At 43.6% G+C, this 5542-nt stretch overlaps 1 protein-coding gene across 1 annotated transcript in view; it reads right to left on the reverse strand.

The window, feature by feature from the left end:
* Positions 1-3092: 3092 nt before the first annotated feature.
* The window catches only part of triobpb (TRIO and F-actin binding protein b), a 30458-nt gene continuing 28008 nt past the window's right edge, over positions 3093-5542 (reverse strand). Inside the window, exon 13 of the mRNA XM_063017311.1 lies at positions 3093-4976. The gene's annotated coding sequence lies outside the window, so the exon portion shown is untranslated. The remainder of the gene's footprint in view (positions 4977-5542) is intronic.

Genomic DNA, 5542 nt, shown 5'->3' on the forward strand with positions numbered 1-5542 from the left:
CTCCCTCCCTCATTCACCTCCTCTTATTACACTGTACACAGCACTGCTGCTCCCTACAGCACCGGAGTCCACACACACCAGGAGCTGGCTTTACTTCATATAACCAGAAGTATGTGGACACTACCAGAAACACACCACCACCACCACACGAGCTTGTGTTGAGGCTGTGTTGAGGTTGTGTTGAGCTTGTGTTGAGGCTGTGTTGAGGTTGTGTTGAGGCTGTGATGAGGCTGTGTTGAGGTTGTGTTGAGGTTGTGATGAGGTTGTGATGAGGCTGTGTTGAGGTTGTGATGAGGCTGTGTTGAGGTTGTGTTGAGGTTGTGATGAGGTTGTGATGAGGTTGTGTTGAGGCTGTGTTGAGGTTGTGTTGAGGCTGTGTTGAGGTTGTGTTGAGGCTGTGTTGAGGCTGTGTTGAGGTTGTGTTGAGGCTGTGTTGAGGTTGTGATGAGGCTGTGTTGAGGCTGTGATGAGGCTGTGTTGAGGTTGTGATGAGGCTGTGTTGAGGTTGTGATGAGGCTGTGTTGAGGCTGTGATGAGGTTGTGTTGAGGTTGTGATGAGGCTGTGTTGAGGCTGTGATGAGGCTGTGTTGAGGTTGTGTTGAGGTTGTGATGAGGCTGTGTTGAGGTTGTGATGAGGTTGTGTTGAGGTTGTGATGAGGCTGTGTTGAGGTTGTGTTGAGGTTGTGATGAGGTTGTGATGAGGTTGTGTTGAGGTTGTGATGAGGCTGTGTTGAGGCTGTGTTGAGGCTGTGTTGAGGTTGTGTTGAGGCTGTGTTGAGGCTGTGTTGAGGTTGTGTTGAGGCTGTGTTGAGGTTGTGTTGAGGTTGTGAATAGATGACACCAACATAACATGGCTGTGCAATTCTTGTGCAATACTTTACATTTCACATCACCAAAAAAGTACAAAAACAATGTTCTCTCTCAACAGAACAATCAGTGGTTCAAGTTAATATATTCCTTTAGTGTAACAGATCCACTAGTTGCAAAGCTTAAACATTATTATTTTTTTATTTTTATATTAAAGGGACAGTAGATGTAGACTACTAGGTAACTTAGTTGACAGGTAACATAGTTGACAATTTCCCTATTTTGACCCATAACTTCAGTGGTAGACCTTGCCTGGCTGACCACATGTCATTTCTTGAACAGAATAAAGTCTAATTTGAACAAACATTTGAATTAAAATTATAAAAAAAATTGTAACCATGACAATGTATGTAACATACAGTAGCTGACGATCAATTAATATACTCATTGACAATGTTCTATTATAGATAAAATATTTTAAAAAATAAGAGAACATTCACCACAGTTTGTTCAATATACCCTCCACAGAGAAAAATGATATCATGTTATGCTGGTCACAGTTTTAGAACAAACCATTTTTAAGTTGTTGAGTGGAGTTCTGTTAGTAACATAGTTGACAGAATTTTTGCGGACATTAATAAATAAAGATATTTAAATTATTTAAAAGAGAAACTCAATTTAAAAAATATTATTTTTCTTTAGTATTTAAACTAAATGGAATATTTTAATGCTTTTAATTTTTCCTTATGTAAAGCACTTTAAATTGCCACTGTGTATGAAAGGTGCTATACAAATAAACTTGCCTTGCCTTGCCTTTTTTATGTTACACACACCGAGACCTAAGTAACTGCATTTCGTTCTAATCATGTACGTGGTTTTGAATGACAATAAAGCTGAGTCTGAGTCTGTAGGCCAGCTGTAGCCTAGTGGTTAAGGTACTGGACCAGTGATCAGAGCTGGTTCAAGACCCACCACTGCCAGGTTGCTGCCGTTGGGCCCTTGAGCAAGGCCCTTAACCCTCAGTTGCTCAGACTATATACTGTAACTGTACTGTAAGTCGCTTTGGATAAAAGTTGGATCGCTGTTGTAGTCTGCGTCCACTATTCTTCGTGTGTTTTTGCACTGATTTCTCTTTAGGTCCCGTTTTCTCACACTTCTCTTGAAAATGACCAAGCGCAAATGACAATTCACTGACGAATTACAGAAAACATGTTTGTTTTTTCGTCTCAGTCGGGATCCTTGTGAAGCAGAGGTGTTAGATAAAGGGGCCAGTTCAGCAAAGGTGCTGTTACTGCTGCAGAGGGAGTTTTTGTATTTCACACCACGAAGCATCACAACAGCTACAGATCGATGGACTGCAAACTATTTTATTTGTTATTATTGTTTTTTATTGTTGTTTAGGGCTAAACACTGAACAGAAGATTATCTAGAAGATTATCTGACCATGAATGCATTTGTTAGTCGTCTTGTTAAAAAGTAGCTGCTCATTTATTAAAGTTCGTAGTTGGATGTTTATTGATGCATTTGTCAAATATTTAAAACCCCTACTTTATACACACTGCCATGGTGCCACCAGTTACATGAAAGTACCAATCCAATCCCCTATTCCCGAAACAAACCTTCCACTCAGTGCAGGTGTCTGTCTGTCTGATAGAAAACAAAAATATGGTCACACTACATTATGGTTTTTAGTTTATGTATGTAGTGAATAGAAAATGTGGTTTAGGACACGTCCACAGTGGACTGATGTCGATCTATACAGTGAATAGGGAGTGTGGTGGTTTGGGACACATCCACAGTGGGCTGATGTTGGTCTATATAGTGAGTAGGAAGTGTGCTGGTTTATGACACGACCACAGTGAACTGATTTCGGGCCGTGTGGTGGTTTAGGACACGTCCATAGTGGACTGATGTCGGTCTATGTAGTGAATAGGGAGTGTGGTGGTTTAGGACACGTCCATAGTGGACTGATGTCGGTCTGTTCAGTGAATAGGGAGTGTGGTGGTGTAGGACACGTCCACAGTGGACTGATGTTGGTCTATATAGTGAGTAGGAAGTGTGCTGGTTTATGACACGACCACAGTGAACTGATTTCGGGCCGTGTGGTGGTTTAGGACACGTCCACAGTGGACTGACGTCGGTCTATATAGTGAGTAGGAAGTGCGGTGGTTTGGGACATGTCCACAGTGGACTGATTTCTGTCTGTGTAGTGAATAGGGAGTGTGGTGATTTAGGACACGTCCACAGTGGACTGATGTTGAACACTGAGCAGAACAGAGACTGAATTCAAAATTTTTTTATTTTATTGACGATTACAAAATTTTTTTTCAGCTTTAAATATAAAAAATTCTCAAAAATACAGTGTTGATTTTTTTTCTAGATTAAAGGAAAAAAAATAAAAGAACTTTTTGGCTCATAAAAGTGACGCTCGGTGTTTGATGTGTGTGGCACAGAGAGGGGGGGGGACTGGTACACACCCTCCAAGAGTCCTGCTCCGATAGCGTTCCCACCACGCCCCTTTGTTCAGGTTTTGTTCTTCTGCTCAGCTGGAACGTGGCTGGTTCCATAAGACTTGGTATAAGAGCTGATCTCACCCAGAATGCACTGCTTTGGTGTGTAGACCGTGTTTATGAGTGTAAATCAGACAGCATGTTGAAGTTGTAGGACAGAGGCGTTTAGAGACATTACAGATTCTCCTTCTGCTCCGCCCGCCCACAGGAACCCAAACACATTACCTAAGGGCAGCATCAATGACCTGAGGAGTAGCATGTATGGAGTTGATTGAAGGCTTACAGAAGTGACTCACAGGTACGTTACCAGTCCAGAACCAGACCTGAAGGCCACTGCCCACTGGTCCGGGGTTCTATAACCTCAGCTCTTCCAGACTGGTTGACTAAGCAGGGTAGAACTCGTCCTAGTTGAGCTGTCTAAACCCTCCCTGGTTGGTGAGAACACCAACCCTTTCTAGACTCTTGGCAATGGCAGAAATCCTTCCTGATTGGATCGTTTGCTTTATTCTGATTGGCTGATCACCTTACATTGAAAATTGTACCAGTGTTTCAAAACTTATTCCGATTGTCCAAGCATTTAAAGCTCCATCCTGGTTGGTTTAATATTTTAGAAGCCGTCCCAGCTGAAGTATCTACCTAGATCACTTTTTATTTCTATTTTTGTATCTCCCACTTTTTTCCTCCCAATATACCCAGTTTACTGCTGCACACTCCTGCTCTGACCGAGAAGGGCCGTACTACACACGCCCACTCTGACGCGTACACTCCCCAACCGCTTCTTTTCACCTGCATGACGAGGGTTCACACGGAGAGCAGGATGGCGTGCGGAGATTCACGCACTGCTCTCCATTATTCATCATCTCTGTGCAGTTCCTCGGATCAGCCAGCAGAGGCCGCTATTGCAGCAGCAATGTGGAATCCCTCAGACAGAGCCAATCGTGTCCGTGTGGGTACCTGGCCGGCCGATAGCACATTAGGCAGCTAAAGAAAAAAAATGTACAACCCTTTACAATTAAACAAAGAGTTTAAAATGTTTCCTGATTGTCTGAGCGTTCTGTTCTGGTTCTGTTCTGAGAACCGTCTACCTAACCTGAGCATTTAGGAACCCCTCACAGTTAGGACTTCTGGAACCCTTTCCAGTTGGTGGAGCATTCTAGAACTCTAAACCACCCACACTATTAGCCTGAGAAAAAGTCTCGGCATGCATTGTGCCCATTCAGCTCCACACCTTTCAGCTCCCAAAGCCCCCACTGGTGGGTAAAGTCAGCTGTTCACACAGCTGCAGGGTGAAAGTCGTATCAGAAACAGAAGTGCAGTGCAGGGCTGCTCCGGGTGTGTAAGGGGTGGTACTTTATACCACGTGTAAGTCTCTATTGTCCGCTCACGCTCACTGATTTCCAGTGTTTCACTATCAGTCCAGATATTGTTCCAGTTTTTGTTCATGATTGCAGATCACACACACACACTCACACACACTGTACAACACGACTATCATAAAAGACGAACAAATGCAACAGTAACACACGATACAAAAGTGCAGACGCAGATTTGGGCGACCCAGTGTATCTCCACTGGTCGGCTGACCCCCGATCTTTGCTTCTGATTGGCTGACAGCACTAAAATGGAAGGCACACGGTCCTGATGGCTCATTTCTCTCAGCTGAAACACAGAGAAACAGAGACGATGAGAAAGAGAACATATACCAGTCACAACAGGTTGTATCTGAGGGGGGGGAGGGTAGGACTGGGTTTCTCATCATTACTGCTGCAACAGTGACTCCTGCTGTCTGGTCAAGGCACTAGCGCACTAGCACAGTGTGACTTTCCATCTGCTGTACTGCTGTGTGTGTGTGTTCAGTACCTGTGCTTGTGTTAGATACAGTTGTGCATTGTGTGTGTGTGTGTTCAGTACTTGTGTGTGTTCAGTAACTGTGTGTGTGTTAGATGCTGTTGTGCAGTGTGTGTGTGTGTGTGTTCAGTAACTGTGTGTGTGTTAGATGCTGTTGTGCAGTGTGTGTGTGTGTGTGTTCAGTACCTGTGCTTGTGTTAGATACAGTTGTGCATTGTGTGTGTGTGTGTTCAGTACTTGTGTGTGTTCAGTAACTGTGTGTGTGTTAGATGCTGTTGTGCAGTGTGTGTGTGTGTGTGTGTTCAGTACCTGTGTGTGTATATGTGTGTGTTAGATGCTGTTGTGCAGTGTGTGTGTGTGTTCAGTACTTGTGTGTG

Source organism: Trichomycterus rosablanca, chromosome 2, assembly GCF_030014385.1.
Source record: "Trichomycterus rosablanca isolate fTriRos1 chromosome 2, fTriRos1.hap1, whole genome shotgun sequence".
Lineage (NCBI taxonomy): Eukaryota > Metazoa > Chordata > Actinopteri > Siluriformes > Trichomycteridae > Trichomycterus > Trichomycterus rosablanca.